Source organism: Argiope bruennichi, chromosome X1 (genome assembly GCF_947563725.1).
Source record: "Argiope bruennichi chromosome X1, qqArgBrue1.1, whole genome shotgun sequence".
Taxonomy (NCBI): Eukaryota; Metazoa; Arthropoda; class Arachnida; order Araneae; family Araneidae; genus Argiope; species Argiope bruennichi.
The window spans coordinates 33114606-33136197 of record NC_079162.1 but is presented as its reverse complement, the minus strand read 5'-3'; the positions used below and the strand labels follow the sequence as shown (position 1 = coordinate 33136197).

Genomic DNA, 21592 nt, shown 5'->3' with positions numbered 1-21592 from the left:
TTGTTTATTTGGCAGATTTTTATAAGACAACAATCAGAGCTGGCCAGGTTGTTTCAAGTGTATGGTAATAAAGGTTTTTTTTTATTAAAAATTCCTAAACATCTAGAAGATGCATCTTAATAGAGCAAAATTGTAAGAAATCTCTGAGCACTTAATTTTAGTGCATTAAAATATGATTATTATATAGACATCTTTAAACGGGTCATAAAACAGATTTTATACATTCAGATGGGCATTTTCAAAAATGCTTCTAAATTTCTTCAATTTCTAGAAATTATTTAATGAGATAAGGCCATTACGAACAAGAATTATCCTCCATGAAAATGAAATAAAAGTTAAATGGGCCACTGGAAAGGGCAGCATAAGATTTCAAGATCTCATCTTTATAACTTAAAATAACCATAAAAACTTTGCCAAAAAGATATTAAGGTCTGCACACCTATCAATCTTGATGCCTTCTCAAACTATCAGAACTCTGTTGCAATATTGGTTTCTTTCTCGAACAATGGAAGATAAATAACAGGTTTGTAGTGTTCTCAAGAAGAGCTTAATGGAATGTAATCAATGGTTAAGCTAAACTGGGACGTACAAATAAATAAAACGATTCTCATCAGATCCTAAATTCGAAGTCGTTCTTTGTGCTGTACTTACCGAGTTGTGTTATGAAAGAAGTCAGCGGGACAGTAACAATAGATCTTGTGAACACATCTCATGAAACTTTCTGGAAAGAGTAACCTTCAAAATTCAGCTTCCTTTTGCGAAATGAATAACGTGGGAACTGTGAAGCATTGCACATTTATGGTTTCTTGTCGAAATGTGCAACTATTGATCTGCATTATCCGTAGTGACCTGCATAACTTTATTTAGCATTCCTTTCGATGTATCCAGTATGATTTCCATGCGTTGTACTCAATATTAATATATTAAATATTGTTGCATTGTTATCAATATTGTTGTCATTGTACTCAATATTGTTATATTAAAGCCTATCATATGTTCTCCACATCATTTCATTATCTAAACATTGAATGATTACTAATTTTAGCTATTTGGTCTTGAATTTCGTAATTAAAAAATATCACGGAATTTGTTATGCGAGCGTGAAAATAACGAAACACGGAAATTGCCACGAGCGTTTTTAAGTCCGTTCCACGCAATATGTCATCCACACGCATGCGCTTATGTATTCGATGTTAGAGCTTCGCATCTTTGTTTGGAAGCATTCATTTTGTATGTCATTTGTCCTTAAAGAGAAATCCAACAAAATATACAATGAACACCAATTAACTACTTCTTGTGTGCAGTCGATCACTCCGCCACCACAAAACAGGTCAAAACACGACAGGGCTAATCAACTACTATCGTTTGAAGACAATGATCATATATGAGTCGACATATCCATTTCTCATCTTTCATATTGCAATAATGTGAAGACGCATAAAAATGATAAATGTAATGCAGTTTAATCATAATTTTATAAATAAAAAATTTGAATAGAGGAAGCTTTACAATCCAAAAAGCATAACTATTGAAAACAAAGAAAAAATAATTTCAGAAACAATGTAATCTGTTTCAGCTTTGTGCTTTTTTTCATTGCGAATAATGCTTCAATTTTAAGATTAAATGAAATTTGGTTCTTATGCAATGAATATTTTAGAATTATATAAAATTTTTTGCAAACTATTTGTAATGATTTAAAAATTAATAATTTATTCGACATTTAAATCGAATGTGTTGAAGGAAAAAAAATAAGAATGTACGCATGATAATTTGTTATTATATTATGTTTCTATATATGTAAAAGATGGCGGAATTGCTTATAAAAAATAAAATGCAGCCAGTGGAAAAGAATTTATTAGAATTTCAGAGAAATGTCTTCATCCCAGATTACACAACAATATGAAATATTCACACGATTCACAAACTCTTTAAATACACCAAAAACTTAACAAATAAAATACATTTGTTTCACACTCACAATAGCAAATTAATTTTTAGAAGAAATTTTATTACAACATTGACACACGACAATAACATTAATTTTATATTTAGCTGCAAACCAACGAAATTTTTCTTAACAACATCAAGTTTACATTAAGTAAATGATATGGATAAGTTCATAAGTAAAATATTATCACTTGTTACAGAAAGCAGACATTTATTAAACCCAAACCAAAAAAATATCACGAAACATTTAGTCACAGCTTGACATGAACACTTACCAAATCTGAAGTCTTGTTAAAATTGTTATCATGGTACAGATCACTCTTTGCTCAATTGATATGGTTTCTATTAAACATGAATTGGCTAATAGGATGAATTTTCAATCACCTTCGATTAGACATTTTGTTGCACTTTTTCACAACGTCCAGGTAAGAAAACTGTAATTTAATTTCATATTAGAAATGGTATTCGATTTCTCGGTGACAAATGAAATGGGCAACAAATTTTAGGAACTGCTAAAACATTTTTAGAAATAGTTTAAATTTTATCTTATTTATTTATTTATTTTGCGATTATGAAATGATGCTCGTAGTCGCCGGAGTGTTCTTTGAAAAGAGCACCATCACTATTCTGTACCATTCCAATTTTCCAATCTCCACTTTCTCGTGATGACAATCATCAACACACTGACAATGAAACGATGACTCTATCGCTTCCATCCTGCTCATCCTCTTCATCTTCCTCATCCATGACTTTTATTATTTTCCAAGTATACATATATGCATTTGACTGAAAAAGATTTAGACACTGAGAAAGATATTCATTTTGACATTATTTCTAACTCAATTTCATATATGTACTGTAATACCTATTATATTTCGGAAAGTATTTAAGTTATACAACTTATACTGGCAAAAGATTCTATTGAGACTTTTCTTGTCGTAAAATAATAAATTTAATAAAAATAGCTTTTAAAACAAATTTTTAATAGTTAATGAAAATACAAACTTCTTTCATTTTAATTATTTTCAACTGTTTAGCTTTTAGTGTATAAATTATCTTTATAAATATTATAGAATCTCACACATTTTTTTTTTTCAATTCATTCTCAAGTGATATCGCAGGCATCAAATCAAAATGTAATTAAACTTAGCGATTAACTGATAATTTAGTTATGAAAACATAAAGATGGTAATATACTATCAATAATACACAAGTAAATAAAAATTCAGAACTCTGGTACATCAAAAAGCGAGTTAAATGTCGATTACAAAGTTTAATCTTTACAATGATTAAACAACTCAAATTAAATAAAGTATGTAAAAAGAAGATAGCATCGAATTTGCTAATACACGTCGTATGATCCTAAAAAGATTTTCCAATGCAATTACGTTATTACCAGAGAAAATGCATTTTTGCTATGAATTTTCGCACTGCATTTATTTGTTACAGATACACATGAAAATTTAAAAAAAAAAAATTGTTATAATGTGTCGTGACAATTGATTATTTGCCTGCATATTGTTCAGAACCTTTTCCTGGTTTTTCCGATATTATTACACGTCGACAAAAAGTTCTGATCCAGACAAATACATCCCCTTTTCATCTTATGAAATCTTTGTTCTCCGAAAACCAACTGAAAACGCTTACTGACAATACGTAAGAAAAGTACGTAAGCTAGCAAAGGTATTAACTAACTAAACTGCGTTGAAATATGCATTACTCCATTCCAGCTGTAGAAAGAGTTTCCAAAATTAAATAATTTTTCTTTTAAATACAAAATACATATCTTGGTGTTTAAGATTAATTTTTCTTCAAAACTATTAGATTATTATAAATATGGTAAGTTCGTACTCAGGACTATTTCTTTGGTGCAATGATAGCTTTTTGTGTGTTGCCAACTTGAGTAATCGCTGCTTATAGCAATCTTTAACTAAAATATTTAAAATATAAGGTCATATAAACGAAAGAGAAATAATAGGACATATAAACGAAAGCTAGTATAAGTATTTAACAATTAATGGTATTTTTTTAAGAGTTTCCAATTTTACTGAAAAATAAATTCAATGAATCAAGAACAGAAGGAGAGTTAATATACAACAATTATGGAAATGCTAAATTTTCAAAAATCCGTGACAAAATTGTAATCTACATGATATTTGATTCAAAATCTTTTTAATTACGTATATTGTGAAGTGGAAATCGTCAAAAAATAATTTAATTATATTCTTATTTCTAGAATATCAACATTTCCATGCCAACATTGAAAAACCAACTCTTTTTTTTTTTAATCAACTTCTTTATCAAGCGTATCTAAAGACTTTATTATATTGATTTTCTTCAAATAATTCGTGTAAATAATAATAAATAATAATGTAACTACGCATGTCATCCAATTTGTAAATAAACGTTGCTCCGCATCATTCAAAACGATGCATCTGCTGTCTAATGTCTTACGCTGTGTTGTGCAGCTGCTAACGCAAACTTCTTTAAAAAGTAAAAGGGTGTTCAACTTTTGGCTGTTAAAAAGAAAAAGCCGATTATCCTGTGAAAGTAGCCTGCAACTTTACACATAACAATATTGAGTTATTAGAACCATGAGCAAAGAAAATTCGAAGGGAAGTTACCAAGTTTGCATCATTTTGGGTACGGTGTTCTTTTAGGCTTAAAGACTTTTCCGAAACATACATATTTATTAACATATTTAGCAATAGGGTACATATTTACTAATCACTTTATAAAAGATAAGAGCAAATTAATGAATAAATTCGGCAAAGTTAATTAAATTTATCATATATTCTAAAGCGTCAGTACAAGTAAGACTGAGCTTATTGTAAAAATGTAACAAACCGCGTATGGCTTAAGTGTAAACGGAAAATGGCATTAAATGAATAGATAAGATATAAAAAATATAAGTTCTAATATAAAAATTAGAATTATATCTTCAAAGTAAACATAAATCAAAACTGAATAGGTATCTCAAACTGTAAAGAAATTTTTCTTTACCTTATCAACAACAATTAACAGTGTGCAGTAGATTTGAAATTATATCTGGAACAAGGATCTTATATTTACCTTAGGAATATATATAACCAATATGTTAATAATTATGATTAGTGATGTAATTTTCAGTTATGCCGGCTTAAAATTGATTGCTGTTGAATATTACACCTCACCTTTCAGCTGAGATTTAAATTCTCAGTAAAATCAGCTTCTTTGGGGGCTTTTTGCTTTTCATGGAAGCCGCAGCATGAAGTCTTAAACTTTTGTGGATCAATTGAGAGCTGTATTTCCCAGAATATCTCATCTTTTGCCTTTGGCATCCCTGCTCTTCATTGTCAGCTGATGTAGACTGTCGATTGTCATTATTCTGATCAGAACTTTCCATCTTGCTTGAAGGATATGGCTAATCGCTCTTGGGTGGCAATATCCAAAAATGACGAATATCACAGAATCTGTTAAATTTACAGCACTTGCATAACAATGATTTTAAAAACAATTTTAAAGAAAATATTTGAAGCATTCAGAAAAAAATTATAGCAAAATCATATGAAAATAAGTAAACTGACTAATGCAGATGTATTTTTATATAAATGTTGTGACTAGTGATTTTAGCTGGGGATGGTTTGATGGAGTCTAAACGGTAGCATGATCTGGATAGATATGAATTATGAATGAATAATTTTTAATTAATAAGTTCAAAATCATTTATTTTTAATAAATAACAAATTTAAAAAGAAAATTTAAATTTTTTTTATTCACAAAATGTAACGTGAACTGAAATGGACTAATTAATGAGCGTTTTTGCTTAATGTATAAAATACTGAAGAAAAATTGATACGATGAAAAACTTTCTCTTTGCAAATTGTTTCATTCACTTTTGTATTTATAGAAAATATAATCTTTTATTCGAATTATCTTAAAGGTGATTAAGACGGAGGAAATAAATTGTAAAGTCTAACATACGGAGTGAAAATACAAAGCTAAACATATGAAAACAGACATACAATATTTTAAAATAAATGCAAGATAAAATAGATTTTCCTGTTTATTTATAAAAGCAAAAACATATGATAAATGTCTTATCAGAATGGAAAATAAATTTATGAGAGTTATGAATGTAAAATTTAATTTTCAACAACAGAAAATTTCATTTATCAAAAGAATAAACAAAGACCTATCATTCCATTTATATGGTAAACTATGCACCAAACTAAGGAAACTATGAATATTTTCTACGATATTACTCAATTACATACTTTTAGTTGAACTCTGTTTATTTTGTTTGTTTTGAAATCTTTAGATTATTCTTAATAAAATATACAGGGTGTCTCAAAATGGAGCAAGGCTATATTTCCTTAAATATTGCAATTATATATATATTTCCAATTGCAAAGTCTCAATAAATAAGGTGCACAAATGTTTGAAAATACTTCGGCATTTATAAAGAGGGGAAAAAAAGACCCCCATAAATAAAAAGTATCAATGCTTAAAACATTTTTCTTACACTCAAATATAATGACACAAATTTTCTTGTTTCTATCTGTAAAATTTGCTGATACATTAAAAAGCAAATTTATTGACGTAGACCACTTTTCCATATCTCTCACCGGTGTTTGAGGAAGGATTTTGTTGTAATTTTCAGGGATAATATATTCCAAAAGTGTTTGAAAGAGTGTCGAAAATGTTCATTTTAAATAAAATTGTATTCTTTTATCAATAACCTTTTAATAATACGCTTAAGATGCGCGATAGAAAAGTCAATTAATTCTTTAATCCAGACGTAATGCCAATTAAAGCAACTAAGTATTGGTCACAATCATACTGTTTGGTGTACAAAATGAACTAAAGTAAAAAAGTTTTTAAAAATACCGCGCTAATACATTTATAAAAAAAACCGCCACTGACAATGAACCTCTTGAACAAAGAATGGATTTTTACCGTTTCAAAAGTGATAGAGTTGAGGATGGCACGGAGTAATGGTTTATCTCTATTTAAGCAACATGCATCGAAATTGCATTTCTCAGAAAAGAATAATAATTTGTTTTTACCTAAAACAAGACCAAACTGTAAAATTCTGGGCATCGATCGTGTTGTTGTCCAAGCGACTGATGTATTAGCTCATGGACTCTAAATACTGTACGGCAGTCAATTATTACATTGAAATATTCTCTACACTGTCAGCTTTGGAACGATAGATTTTAAATTAACTGGGGTACATTAGGGTGACATTAGATTAAGCCAAAATGTCAATTTCTGCATCTCATGTATATCGCCTCATCCTCCGCATTTCTCTCCAGACGATTAAGAATCTTGCAGTTTGCAATCGCTAAACCATTCTATAAACACACTTCCTAGAAGGATGCTTAGAATTCGAAAAACGATGTTTGGATTCTTCTACATTTAGGTAGGCTTTACGATTACAGACAGCATAAGCTATCAGTATATCCAAATATTCCTTGTTACTGAACTAATGTGTATCTTTTAGAAACCACACAAGTACAAGCGAATAATTTCAGTTTCTTGTTTGGCATACCAATTCTTCTCCAAGATATCTTATATATTCAATTTCAACAAATTTCTCTTCCTTTATTTATAAAGTCAATGTTACAGCTGTCGATCAATCAAACTAAACAACATTATGCATAATTAACAGATTTTTTTTTTTTTAATAATCGGATGATGTATTAGTGGACAAATATTTGCGTATGGGAGCTTTTCCGTTTTGAATAAATTTGCATTTCTGAAACAAATTCTTTCATCTAAATTTTTAATAAGTCCCTCTAAATTTTAAAATAACCTTATATCTGTAAATTTTGTAGATAGAAACGCGAAACTGAGTGCGCGCAGATAAATGTAAAAAAAAAAAAAAAAAAAAAAAAAACGTTTTATTTATTGATACTTTTTCGCAATGGGAGTCATATAAAAATTTGATTTCGGTAATTTTTTATTCCCCCTTTTTGCAGAAGCCAAAGTATTTTCATACAATTACCCATCTTATTTAATGAAATTTTGTAGTTGGAAGTACATACCTAGGAACATCATTTAGGGAAGTAAAAGCTTATTCCACTTTTTAGGAACACCTTGTGTAATTAACATGCAAAAAAAAAAATCAATAGAATAAATGCAAATTAAATGCGTAAGCATAGTAATGCGTAGATGTCCGAAAGAGTTAAAGTAGTGGGATTATTATTAAAGCCAACTAAAGAAAAATGTTACTTTTTTTCTTTAAATATTGGAAACTTTACTTTTTCAAAATTTTGAATCATATTCAGCTCATTAAGTCATAGTCTTAGTAATACATACATGCATCAAATGATGATTAGTAAACACTTAAAAATTCACCAGCTTATGTTGCAGCCTTTCACTAAATTATTTTATTTATCGTAATATAGATCAATATATGGAAATGATAGAGCAATTTAAAAACTACGTTTATATATAATTTGATATGTATATTCATAACATAACGGATATTTTAATGACATAACGCATAACTTGTAATGCCTACTAGTGAAATTACGTCTCATTAAAAATCATAGAGCGTGCTCTAAAGCCATTTGAACAAGTGAACTTTAATTATAGCGACCATGTATATGCATCATTATTCTAGTTACAATTTTCTTAAAGTATTTATACTATGTAAAACTCACTATCAGAGTTAAATATTTTTATTTATTTCAAATAAAAAATGAATACAAATTATGTTTTAATAAAATTTAAGTTTTTCTTGGAAAGGGAAATTACCAAGGAATATTTATATTTCATACCTAAATTAATATTTGAAAAATTATTAAAATTGGTAGTTCATATTTCATATCCTTAATTTAATAAATATATAAAGCATACAAAGCACAATTACTTTTCTGAGATAACACATTTAATTACGATACTCCTTATATTTTTTTGAAAGAAATTAAAATTTAGTTATGTTACGCTTTCAGGAAAAGCTATATATTTGGAATCCTTTCATGGCCTTCTAAATATATCACAAAAAATTATTGATACAAAAGAATTTATCGTATAGAATAAACAATTATTGTATGTATAATGATTGAATGTGGAATTTATATAATTCATTAAAATGAAATAGATACTAATTTATCAAAAGTATCGAATCTGTTAAAATGTCCAAAATTTTTATTACAAGTAATATCTTATAATTTCATAATAAAAAATGTTACATATAACTATGACATTAAAATGGAAAATTACCATTAATAAATTTCAGAAAGAAATATTATGCATATAAACTTATTTTCATAATTTAATTTTTCTAATTCCCTCAAAAAAATTCAGAAGTGCACAATCTTTCGTGAAAAAGACCTTAATTTTTGCAAATCTGATTCATCCTTCAACTGCAAAAGAGTCTAAATTGTTGCTATGTGATTTGAATTTGAGAGAAAATTAAACAAAAATTACAAACGTGGTGAAAAATATATTAGATACAATCTAAAACAAAAGAAAATTTTCTTGCAATTGTTACTTGAAAACCATCTCTTCTCCAGTTTCATTCCGTATTTTTTTTTTTTTTTTAAGTTTTGTATCATGTCTAACTTCTTAATATAAGTTCATAAATCTTTAGATTAAAAAGCATATATAAATTTACTCAATGAACTCCAAATGAAAACAGTAAATTCTATAAGACTTACAAAAGATGGTAAAAAAGTAATATTTTGATATTTAAGAATGAGTGTTAAAAAATTAAAACTCAAAATTAGAAACTCAAAAAATAAACTTATTCTTAGAATAAATTGTTTGAAAATTATATAATAACTAATAAAATATTTAAAGTAAGAAATAAATTCAAACTGCATCAAAATTTCTAAAATATAATAATCAATATATGTTTTATATATATCATATTATAAAAAAAATTATTTTCATAAATAAAACCACCTAATTACATATTACATCACTTTTATGAAACGAATCTTTAGTTAAAATAGCTGCAATCAATAAAATTTTAATATTCTGAGCATACTTTTAAAGTTGTTTTCTTCTGCTTTTATGCTCATCTTAATTTTTTGAAACTAACAATAACAGCTGTCAAAAACATAATTTTAATAACAATCATGATAAATTGATAAAGGATATAGCAAAATAAAATTATAAATGCCTATTTTGACAAAATTTCAGAAATTATATTCCCTAAGAATGAAAGTAATAAAATTGGACGATGAAAATATTTACCAAAATCTTAGCCGAGTTTCGTACTCCGTGTTGAGTCAACCCTAGAAAATTATAAAAGCAGTTAATTATAGAAATATTATTTGAATTTTATGGCCAGTTTCTCAATAATAATTATTATTTAGTATAGGAGAAGATTATTATTTAGTATAGGAAATGTAGAACAATTAACATAGAATAACATTTAAATTAAGTTAGAAAAATAATATGTTAAATTGACAAAAATATTAAATAATAAATAGATAATAAATTTTATTAAAATTTTAAAAATTATTAAAAGTAGAAAATAACAATCGTAATAAGATGAAAAAATTGAACTATTCAAAGCTCAAAGATTTGTTTATTACATATTTTGTAAAATCATAACTTATTTTCGGGTGTATTAATATATATTAAGACAAATGAATTATAATAGAAAGGTTAATTCTATAAGCAATTTTATACGACAAATAATTGTCGCAATTAGGTCTTTAATCTTTTATAGATTTTCATAAGTTTATCAGCAAATAATGGCTGTTTAAAAAATTAAAAAGATTTCCAATTTTCTTTTTATAAAACAAGGTTATTATTCTGACTCATTATTTATTCAAATAATTATTTCGATATTAATGCTTAACAGATGGTAAGTTATTTGATAATTAGATTTACAAAAATATTTGCAAAGCATCTTGTAAATATTCAAAACCAAAAATTTGCTAAAAATTACGTTTATATAATAACAGATTGTTTCTGTTCTGTTACAAAAGCATGAATTAATCATAATATATATATATATTCTAAACAATTTTTTTAAAAAAAATCACCGGATGTTAAATTTTTATTTTACCAATAAAATTCAGGAAACCATACCTTGATTTAGATGTACACACCAAGAGCTTAGCAGTACTCGAAAAGTAAACAAGTTACCTCATTAATTCAAAATCGGAAAAAATGGAAACTGATAAGTAAAAAAAAAAAAAAATGTGGAAATCATATTTCTTACATAACACATAAACATTACTCATTTATATATTATACAAGACACCAAAACATTAAATTTTAGACAGTGAACACTTTATTACACTCAAATACAAGTCGATTCTATGATCATAAATGGAAATTAAACCAGTTTCAGTTAATGATTTTTTTTATAAATTCATAAACTGTAACAGAGGGAAAATCTTGCTTATCTTGCAGAGAATTATAAGGCTACCATTCTCGCACATCTATAAATATAAAACCAAATCTGTCGTCATTAAGTGCTTAGCAGACAAGAAATTTTCAAAAGGTTTTCAATAAATGACAGCCATTTAAGAAATTTAAAAAAAAATCTTAAAAACCTTCTTATTCTAACTCAATATTTATTTTTAAAAATTCTATTGATATGGATGTTTAACAGATAGAGTGTTAATTAATTTTAATATTTACAAAAAAATACTTATGAAACCGCTTAGAAATTTTTTAAATTATAGACTTGCTAACAAATTGTTCTTATTAAAGAAAAAGATTTTTCTAAATTATGATATCATGATTTTACGTATTCACTGTATCTGCATATACTACAAGAAAGAAAGTATGAAAAAATATCACTAAATCTTTAATATTTCCTTTTACCAATAGAATTCAGGAAATCATACCTGTATTTAAATGCACACATCAAAGGCTTAATTGTACCCAAAAAAAAACTTACCTCGTTAATTTAAAATCAAAACATAATTTAAAGTAAATAATTAAATGTGAAAGCTATATTACACTGCTCATTTATACATTATACTGGACAGTAAAATTATGAATTTTAGGGAGTAAACACTTTATTACACACAAATATGAGTCGGTTCCATACGCGTATTCATAAACTCCTAAACTAAAATAAAGTAAAGTTGTTTTCTTTGCAGAGCGCTTCCAAGGTTTCTCTTTCGCCATCGATAAACAGAAATACAGCTGTTCGCATTATGCATTTAGTAAATAATAGATTTTTATAAGGTTGAAAATAAACGGCAGCAGTTTAGAAAATTTTTAAAAAATCATTTTTATTTATCATTTTATAAAGTAGTATTATTATTCTGACTCAGTAATTATTTAAAAAAAGATGTTGATGCTTAACAGATGGTATTTGTAAATACCCTGAATCAAATATTTGTTTAAAAATTATGCTTATATAGAGTTGAAGATTGCTATATTAAAGTTTATTATGATTTTCTAATTTTAAATAATAAAAATATTTAAAAATATACTAAGCAAGAAAACATGAAAAAAATATTAAATATTTAATATTTCTTTTTACCAACAGAAATCAGGAAATTATACCTCATTTGATTGTAATCTCAAAGTAGCTTCCAAAAAGTAAACAAACTTATCTCATTAATTCAAAATCGAAACAATGGAAAGTGGCAAATAAAAAAGAAAAAGTGAAAGTTAGGTCGCACTACTCATTTATATATTATAGAAAAAACTAAAAAAGGGAATTTTAGATAGTAAAGATTTTATTACATTTAAATATGAGTAGCTTCAATATGTAAATTCGTAGTCTAAAATGGGGTTAAAGCTGATTTCACTGCTGAGCGTCCCCTGGACTCCATCCTTCTCCATGGTACAAGTCTTCCCATCACCATCCGAAATGCAATCCTAAGATTCTTCCTGTCTGCTTTGTTTATATCTATACAACCAAGTTGCCCAAAATCCCTATAATGCAACCTCTACGGAATCAAAAACCTAATGACTTACCAACGAAGTTAGATCGTCAACGAAGCAAAAGCGGAACTTAGTCACTGAGTGCCTAGGCGCTACACAAATCGAACAATCTCTGACGCTGTGGTGAGGTAATATATTACACAGCAACCTCTCTCCCTCTTTCTCTCCGCCTCTCTCCTTTACGCTATCGATAGGTGACGTCACTGTAGTGAACGCTACAGGTTGAGGGGTGCGCCCTCTATCGGCCAGCGGATAAATGCCCATCATATGAATGACTTGGAGTGAAAACGAAGAGCAATGACGGATCCGGTTGGACCGAGCAGTGCAGTGAGGAAGATTGGTGAATCTGACCCACAGGCTGAGACAGGAGCAGAGATTTCTGCAAAATCTCCTTTTGCTCCGGTTTCACGTACGCAACGAACGCTAATGCTGGAGTTGTTCGTTGTCGTTGAAACCTGATCAGGAGATGAGATATTTCTGCCTACCTGCGGACTTACATCCCCCAGAGATGTAGCCAGCCAGGTGAGAGCACGTTTCAGCATTTGCGAATCGATACTAATTTCGGCGCTAAGGCGGGAGGTTAAGGTGGTTGGTGTCATACCCCCCGTTTTTTTTGTAGCAATCCCCCTTTTTTTATTTAGTCTGTCCCCTCCTTATTACACGCGCTTTGTTTTGATAAGAGTGTACGGTTACCAATTAGGGCAGAGACTTTTACTAGAGAGGGTGTCACGGGAGGCATGACATGTGAGAATAATTTTCAGATTGTTTACGTATAAAGTGATGCATTATAAAGATACCCACCAGAAGAATGAGGGGAAAGGAAAAAAGAGTGGGGGGATCTCGGTATAAAAACAGATGCGAGCGGTTGTCATTAAAGTGATTGACAAGAGGTTGGGGTCTTTCCTCAAAACAAATCTCATTATAGAAAAGTTTTTGCAAGAATGAAAAATTAGACAGAATCGAAACATGAGAAACAAAAATATTGAAATAGCAAGCAATAAATAAAGAGGTTTTACAATCGAATTTAGACATTTCTCCGAGATGTTTCAATTCTAGTTCTCTTCTTAAGAAAGTGATTGAAATAATTTTTCACAAAAAATGATTGTTGATCGTTTATTTTATTTGTAAGAACAAAATGAAAAGTGATAAAAAAATTCTTAAGTTTTGTAATTTTTAGTTTTTTAAGATTTTTATGTCACGTTTAATGTTTTGTAGTATCCATTTTTATATATTATAAATAACATATTTTAGTAGTCAATAAATCAATTATGATAGTTCTACGAATTTCATAATATATATTGCATATAGACGGATCTTTATTCATGCGCATTTATACACATAGCAAATAAAGCATGTAGTTATATGCACATATAATTTAATTGATGAAATATTAATAGATTTAATTTTTATCCCTCATCTGTGAGACGAGTAAAATAATTTTAGACTAGGAAATCTTTCTGCACATTTGGAAAAAAAATATAATTCTTTCCATTGCAATAAGAAAGTACTTTTAGTTACTGAATGTAAACAATAAATGTCTAATTTTTAACATGACAAAATATAAAGAAAATTTTAATCTTTCAAGACAAATTTTTTGTTGAAAATACTCTTTGATTTGATAAATGTACCAATCTGCAATAAGCACTTGTAAACGCAGATAAAGATTTATGTCATTTAATTCGTTTTAAGTTTCGTTTTTCGTTTAAGTTTCAACCTAAGCACGTTATGTTATCAGTGGCGAAGCTAAAAGTATAATGATTTAATGAATGAGATTCTAAATAATTTTAGGCTTCACCCACAAAATCAAAGATTTTAAGTCATTTTAACAAATTAATTGTGGTTCCCATTCGTCATACAGATATCGAATTATCGCTTTTAAAACATATAAACTGAAATTAAAACATTCAAAGAGGCCATGATTCGACACAAAATTTGGCACGTAATCCACAAATATCTCAAATAATCTGTGTATTCTTAATTGAATCAGTCAAACGGCACATTCCCGAAATGGAAGGTGTCTGATTAGATAATGTAAAAAGCCGAACAGTTAAGGGGTTAATCTATTATAACAGAAACCTTCCATACTATCGCCCATGATTTGTATAATTCACGAGACATGTCTTTAGATAATCATAACGTGGTTTCAAATAGAAAAATATAAGTAAAAAATGAACAGGGCTCATTATACGTAGAATACAAGGAATTGGATTTGAAATATTTTATGCACTTTATAAGTCCATATGATGATTTTGTTTGTACTTTTGCTTGTTCTAAGTTTTCATGCTTGGAATAATCCTCCTAAACAGGGTCTCTTAAATAGCCAGTCCTGTAAGTCGAAAAGAAGAAAAGAAAACTGCTCTCAAAAAGTCTGTATTCCAACACATTACACACTAGAAATTACTTTTGTTCTTTATAAAAGTTTAAAATTGTTTCTTAAGAGGTTTTATTTTTGAGGCGCAGAAATAGAATAGAATGAAACAAAACTGAAATTGCCAATTTTTTCACATCACTTTATTTTTAAAGTCTTCTAATGTTTGTATTTCAAAATTCTCAAGAAAACCATCTTGTCAAACATTGCATCAAGAATTGGTGATGGTCTGCTTCAACTTTTTGTTGACCATTAATCAGAACTTGATTTTCATATATAAATATTTCAATTTTTGAATGAATGAAAAAAAAATTGTATGAAAATAAGGTTTTGATTCTTTTCCAAAGATTTCACGGGGAGAAAAAGTTTCGGAAGCCCTGCCCGGATGAATGTCATTATTATTTTTAAATGAGAAACATATTTTGTGCATTGAATTTTATTAGCAAATTTCTTTGAAAGAATATAAAAAGTTGTAGAACTTTCTAAAAATACAACGTAAAACAGCAGTTGTAAGTTTCTTCGTTCCTAATTGTGTTATTTAATATTTCAGTTTTATACAAATGAAAGTTTGATTAACGTAAGAGAACTTAAACTTTCGAGCTATGTCAGACTTAAGTTCATTTTAAACGCAAGGGAAGGATGCATCCGTCAGAATATCATAAAAATCTTCAGCGCATTTGATGAAACATCTAAATTTCACTTTGTCCGGGTAGTTTGTCGAAGAAGTACTTTTTGATGTAGTGATCCTACTTAATGAAGAATTTAACACCAAAGCGAAAATAAACATGTATATTATATTAAAGTATAAAAATAGAAACTTTATAGTATACCATTTTTGTCATTCTATTAACAAAAATATTTAAGTTCGTGTCAATGATCTTATAAGTTTTACAGAACATTTTTATCTGTCTACTTCCGAAACAATACGTTTCACATTATTTATAGAGGTTTAAAGCACGTCATGTACCCTTTAAACTGTTTTGCTTTTTCTATTATCTAATTAGAAGACACCTTCCCTTCCGGGAATGTGATGTGTTACTGATTCAATAACTTTCACCGCTGCACATGCATCAGTTTAAACCGTTTTTACATTTTTGTATAATAATCAAGTCATTTATATACGTTATGAGTCAGCACAAAAATTATGTTGAATATATAAATATCTCAAGCATTTTTGCCAGTCTGAGACTGCAGTGATCACAAATTCTGGAATGCCATGTAATGGAAAAGAATAACTATCTGCAGAGAGACTAAGTTGGTATGATGTAGAAGTTTGGGAATTGAAATTATAAGTTAATGTGTTGTCTACGTAATCTGAACAAGCTCCAAATTTGCATCCCCAAATATGCTTAAATACAGAGATACATCCCCAAATTGCTTTCGTGTAGCTTCAGTAGTGTAGCGGAAAGCTAATGTAACGTGACATAATATAGTTTCTGTAGATAAGCAACTAGAGAATTGAATCTCTAATTACTAAATGGTACGATTGTTATGATTATGCTCTACAAATTCAAAACGGGAAGCTAATCTTCTATACGACTTTAGCTTCAAAAGTGGAAGCTAATATAATACAACATTACACAAAGATTCTGTAGACAGCTACAGAAGTAAAAAATCTAATGAATCAGTGGTACGATTGAATTATTATCTTGAACGCGTAAGAGAGCCAAAGGGAGTAGTCTCTCTAAAAGTTTCTCGTATATTTTATAGGAAAGGTGTTATCTACTTTTTCAGCGTAAAAATTGTGAACTTCATGCCTAGTCGTAAATACTAAGAGTGCACAGATTTCTATTTTCATAGTCCAGCATATGAGAGTTTCTTTACAGGAAAAAAAACCAAGTAGACATATTAAAGACCTTTTTGTCGACAGATGAAAACATAATTTGACTCAAAATTTCTAGCAGCAAGATCATATATCAATTTTCATTTTTTCTATGTCATTGCGTTTTTCAATGATCGTGTTTATATGCATGCAATGCAGACCGAAATACGATTAACCCTTTGATAGATTTTGTTTAAAATTTAACATATATTTACACTGTACATCTATATATATTAACATATATATAGATTTACACTGTACATCTATATATATTAACATATATATAGATGTTGAAACTGTGTACCAAATTTTATCAATTTAAGCTCATCATGTTTTGAAGTTATTGTGTTTATTTGCTTTTAGACAGACAGAAACAATGACAGGCTTCCGGCTAGATAACTGCCTACTGCAGCTGCATTGAGAGGGAACTGCAGGCAGGTAAATTTTTAAAAAAAAACTTTAATTGTTAAATAAATAAAGGGATTAAAAAATACAGATTCTATGAATTATAAGATATTAGAGAAAATAATACCTTTTTATCGTATAATTAATCATGTTTCTATATGTTTACTTCATTTTTACAGCATTTATAAAACCAGGCGACTTTATTTTTGCAAAGTTAGCAAAAAATTGCCTTAACATATACCATTAACACATTGATTAACTTAAAAAATGTATCGAAATAAGAATTTGGAAATTTATAATAAGAGGCCTCATGATATACATCCTTTATAGTCAAATAAATCCTTAATCTGCCATTAGATAGATAGAGATATATAATTTCCAAAGATATGTTTTCGGACTCGGGAAGGTCTAAAACATGGAGATTCATCAGATATCGATAACAAATTCTTGTACATTATGATTTATACATTTATTGCTTAATGTACATTTATTTGTACATTTGTTTTAACATTTATTTGTACATTTGTTTTAACATTTATTTGTACATTTGTTTTAACATTTATTTGTACATTTGTTTTAACATTTATTTGTACATTTGTTTTAACATTTATTTGTACATTTGTTTTAACATTTATTTGTACATTTGTTTTAACATTTATTTGTACATTTGTTTTAACATTTTTTTTACTATTACGTTTAAACTATTTAAATGTATTTTTACTATTACATTTAAACTATTTAAATGTATTTTTACTATTACATTTAAACTATTTAAATGTATTTTTACTGTTACATTTAAACTATTTAAATGTATTTTTACTATTACATTTAAACTATTTAGTTTTAACACTGTTATATTTGTTTTAACATTTGTTTTTATTTTTTAACATTTATTTGTACATTTGTTGTACATGATTTGTACATTTATTTGTTCATTTGTTGTACATGATTTGTACATTTATTTGTACATTTGTTGTACATGATTTGTACATTTATTTGTACATTTGTTGTACATGATTTGTACATTTATTGCTTAAATCGCAATATTTTTTCTTTGTATATATACTAGAAAGTAAAAATATCTTGATACAGCATTTTCACTATCTTGGAGGAAGTTAATTACATTCTCAAGTTGAGACTTCAGACAGAATGAAATAAAGCTGAATCTAAACAGAATGCTTACAACAAGTATCTCAAATAATAAGAAGCGATAAATATTATTTTGAGGAAAAATGAGGAGAGGAAAATTGGTAGCTAATATTGGTATAATACCCATAAAACTTTCTGGAAAAATCTAAGTAGGAAGAAGAGTATCCCATAAATATTTGAGAAGCATGCTTTATTGAGAAAGAGCTGTCAACAATCAATGAAGTGAGCAAAAATTTAATAAATATGAGTATTTGAGTTTGATTTATGGACTCCAAAATTGCATTCATTTCTTATGTTAGGATAAATAGGCGAGTAATAGACGTTGTCTTCACCTATTAAACGTAGTAAGTTAGAAAACTGCCAAAATAAATTTAATTATTTAAAGCGTCTCAGAAATTCTAAGTTGCAATACTAAGTTTAAATATTTAGCACTTCAATATCTGATTTATGCAAACGTTTTTTAAATTTTTGTACTTCAGTTCATTGTAGTAACAAATTTTCTCAAAAAAAAATTCTTGAATTATTTTTGAATTTTTATCTATCTTAACATTTCTAATGAGCTCTCATATATTCGTACTAATCATCGTGGGATAATGAAAATCAGTTACTAAAGGTCGAAAGGATTTATTGGAAAAATATTTGTATAATGCTTTTGTTTAAAAAAAGACTTTTCTCTTCAAATGTGAAATGCGTAATATACTTATCTATAATACTTGATATCTAACAACGTTAAAAAGCATCCGATTCTGTAAAGTGAAATATAAAAAGTTTAACTCTACTTATTTTTCTTTTTTTAAGCAACATTCTATTTTGGGACTGACATCATACTTTTGAACTTTGGTCAGAAGACGGGGAAGATACCTGAGCCGGCATCCCTTTCCGAACTTCCTCGCCAACCAGGTGGATGTTCACTAGACTGACTTACGTGGTGGTTCTAAGGTAGAATTGAGGTTCTAGATTTGAAATCCCCGAACCCGATACAGAGACTTTACAACCAGGCCACTACGACCAATACAAAAAGAAAAGGAAATAAATATCAAAACTGGAGATTTCATTTTTCAATAATCGTAATTTGATTTGCAGCATGTACTTAGTAATACTTTTTACGATGTTTGATTTGTTTTAATATTGTTTAGTTAAAATAATATCCTGCGTTTGAAGCAACACGCAGATTTTTTTTTCTGGGGTCAGACTCGTAATTTTGAACCGTGATCAGATGACAAGGACAATATATGAATCGACATCCTACTTTTCAAACATTACACTATAAAGCTCAAATTCATTTAATGCACAAGAGCAGATTTAATATTGTGATATATGTAACATAATTATTTTAAGGCCATAAAAAATTTGCGCGAACAAAGTTATTGACAGTTTATCAAAGTTATTGAAGGTCTATGCAAAGAATATGTAACTATACATAGTCCAAGTATTGACATTTTAAGTTTTAAAATTATGTATTCTTGAAATATTTATGCTTTTAACGTCATTAAAAAAAAAGTATAGAAGCAAAAAAAGCTTCATTCAAGTTATTTCAATAGGTATTAATGTATGTTACTTTCTTAACATCTTACTTTCATCCTGTATTTTTATTATATATAATTAAAACCAATTATTTTATATATTATTGTATGTTGTTATTAATTATTTATGTAAAAGAGTTAATTAAACTTGGCGGTTCATTTTTATATGTTCCAATTGATTTATATAAGACACAGTTGTTGTTATTTTAATCTTTTAACAATCTACATTTCTTAGCTTTTTTCGAAGGCATAAAAATATTCTTGTAAAGAAACCGCTTAAAATAGATCATATTTTCACTTCATTGTCGATAACAGCGAACACAAACAAACAAACAAAAAATTATAACATAACTTTAGGATGTATCAGATCCTTGAATATAAATATTTTGTTTCGATATTTTTCATTCCCGATTTGGCTTAATGGAAGCTGCTTTTTAATGAAATACTGTCACATATGAACTGATAATTCTATCGTTACATACTTTACGAAGTGCTGTACGACATATTGTGTATATACTGCACGATGTCTGTCTCCAAACAACTATCAGTAGTATTTGTATTTTCAAGCAACACGATAATGAACGAGTAATGTAGGCGAGTAATTCAACTGATTACCCTTCAATGCCTGATTTTTTTTTTAATTCATAGTAATTTTTTTTTGTTGCTGTTTTGGGAAATTCACATATAACAATAGAAAAATACATTAAAAAATCGAGATAAAATTGTGATGCAATTAAATTTAATGAACATATCAAATTCGATACAATATGTATGATCTTAAAATTTCACATAACTATCAAAATGCTAATATTTAACTATTCATACGTGAAGTGATCTAAAACATTTGCTGTTTTTGTTGAAACAAATAAATATACATATTTTTTCCCATTTAACAAATGGTAATTTTCCACATTTGGAATATTTGCATTATTGTCAATATGTATCGCAAAGTGTCTAGTTCCATTTAAATGGATATCACAAGGCAATACGTAAGATGCTAAATATTTCTGGCATTTTCTGCACAGTTGCTCACTTGTATCTGATGAAGCTCGTTCTTTAGAGTTATTTGCCCAAAGCATAAACAAGGTCCCTACTACCTCCTCTACAAATTTCCATAAAAACTATATGTTGTCCCTTTCATCTTTGACTCCTCTGGATTTAGGTAATATTTGATATAAAATTCAAGCATTTACACGAATGTCAGATCAAATAGATGATAAAACAATAAGAAAAATGCCATTTTTTTAAATTCATGTAGTATAGACTTAAATAAACTATCTAAGAGGTTTTTCCCTCTCATTTGTTTATTTAATGCTCAAATAACAGCTGGGCAATCAAAATAAACCATTTTTTTCTTTCTGTCAGACTGGTGTACTGTAGATACCGTCCACGAAAAGAAAAAGCTAAAGTGACTGCTTTATTATCTCTCCATGTTCTGTATTATTATTTATTAAATTTCGCTCTATTCCGTGCTCTCTAAACATATAATAAATTTTTATACTAAGAAAAATCCCCTTTTAT

At 28.1% G+C, this 21592-nt stretch overlaps 1 long non-coding RNA gene across 1 annotated transcript; it reads right to left on the bottom strand.

Moving 5' to 3' along the window:
* Positions 1-1836: 1836 nt before the first annotated feature.
* LOC129958707 (uncharacterized) lies at positions 1837-12963 on the bottom strand. The gene is made up of 4 exons (XR_008783288.1): positions 12838-12963; positions 10138-10178; positions 5121-5399; positions 1837-2733 (listed from the first exon to the last, which is right to left on the bottom strand). It is a non-coding gene; the product is annotated as an uncharacterized LOC129958707 (long non-coding RNA).
* Positions 12964-21592: the final 8629 nt, after the last annotated feature.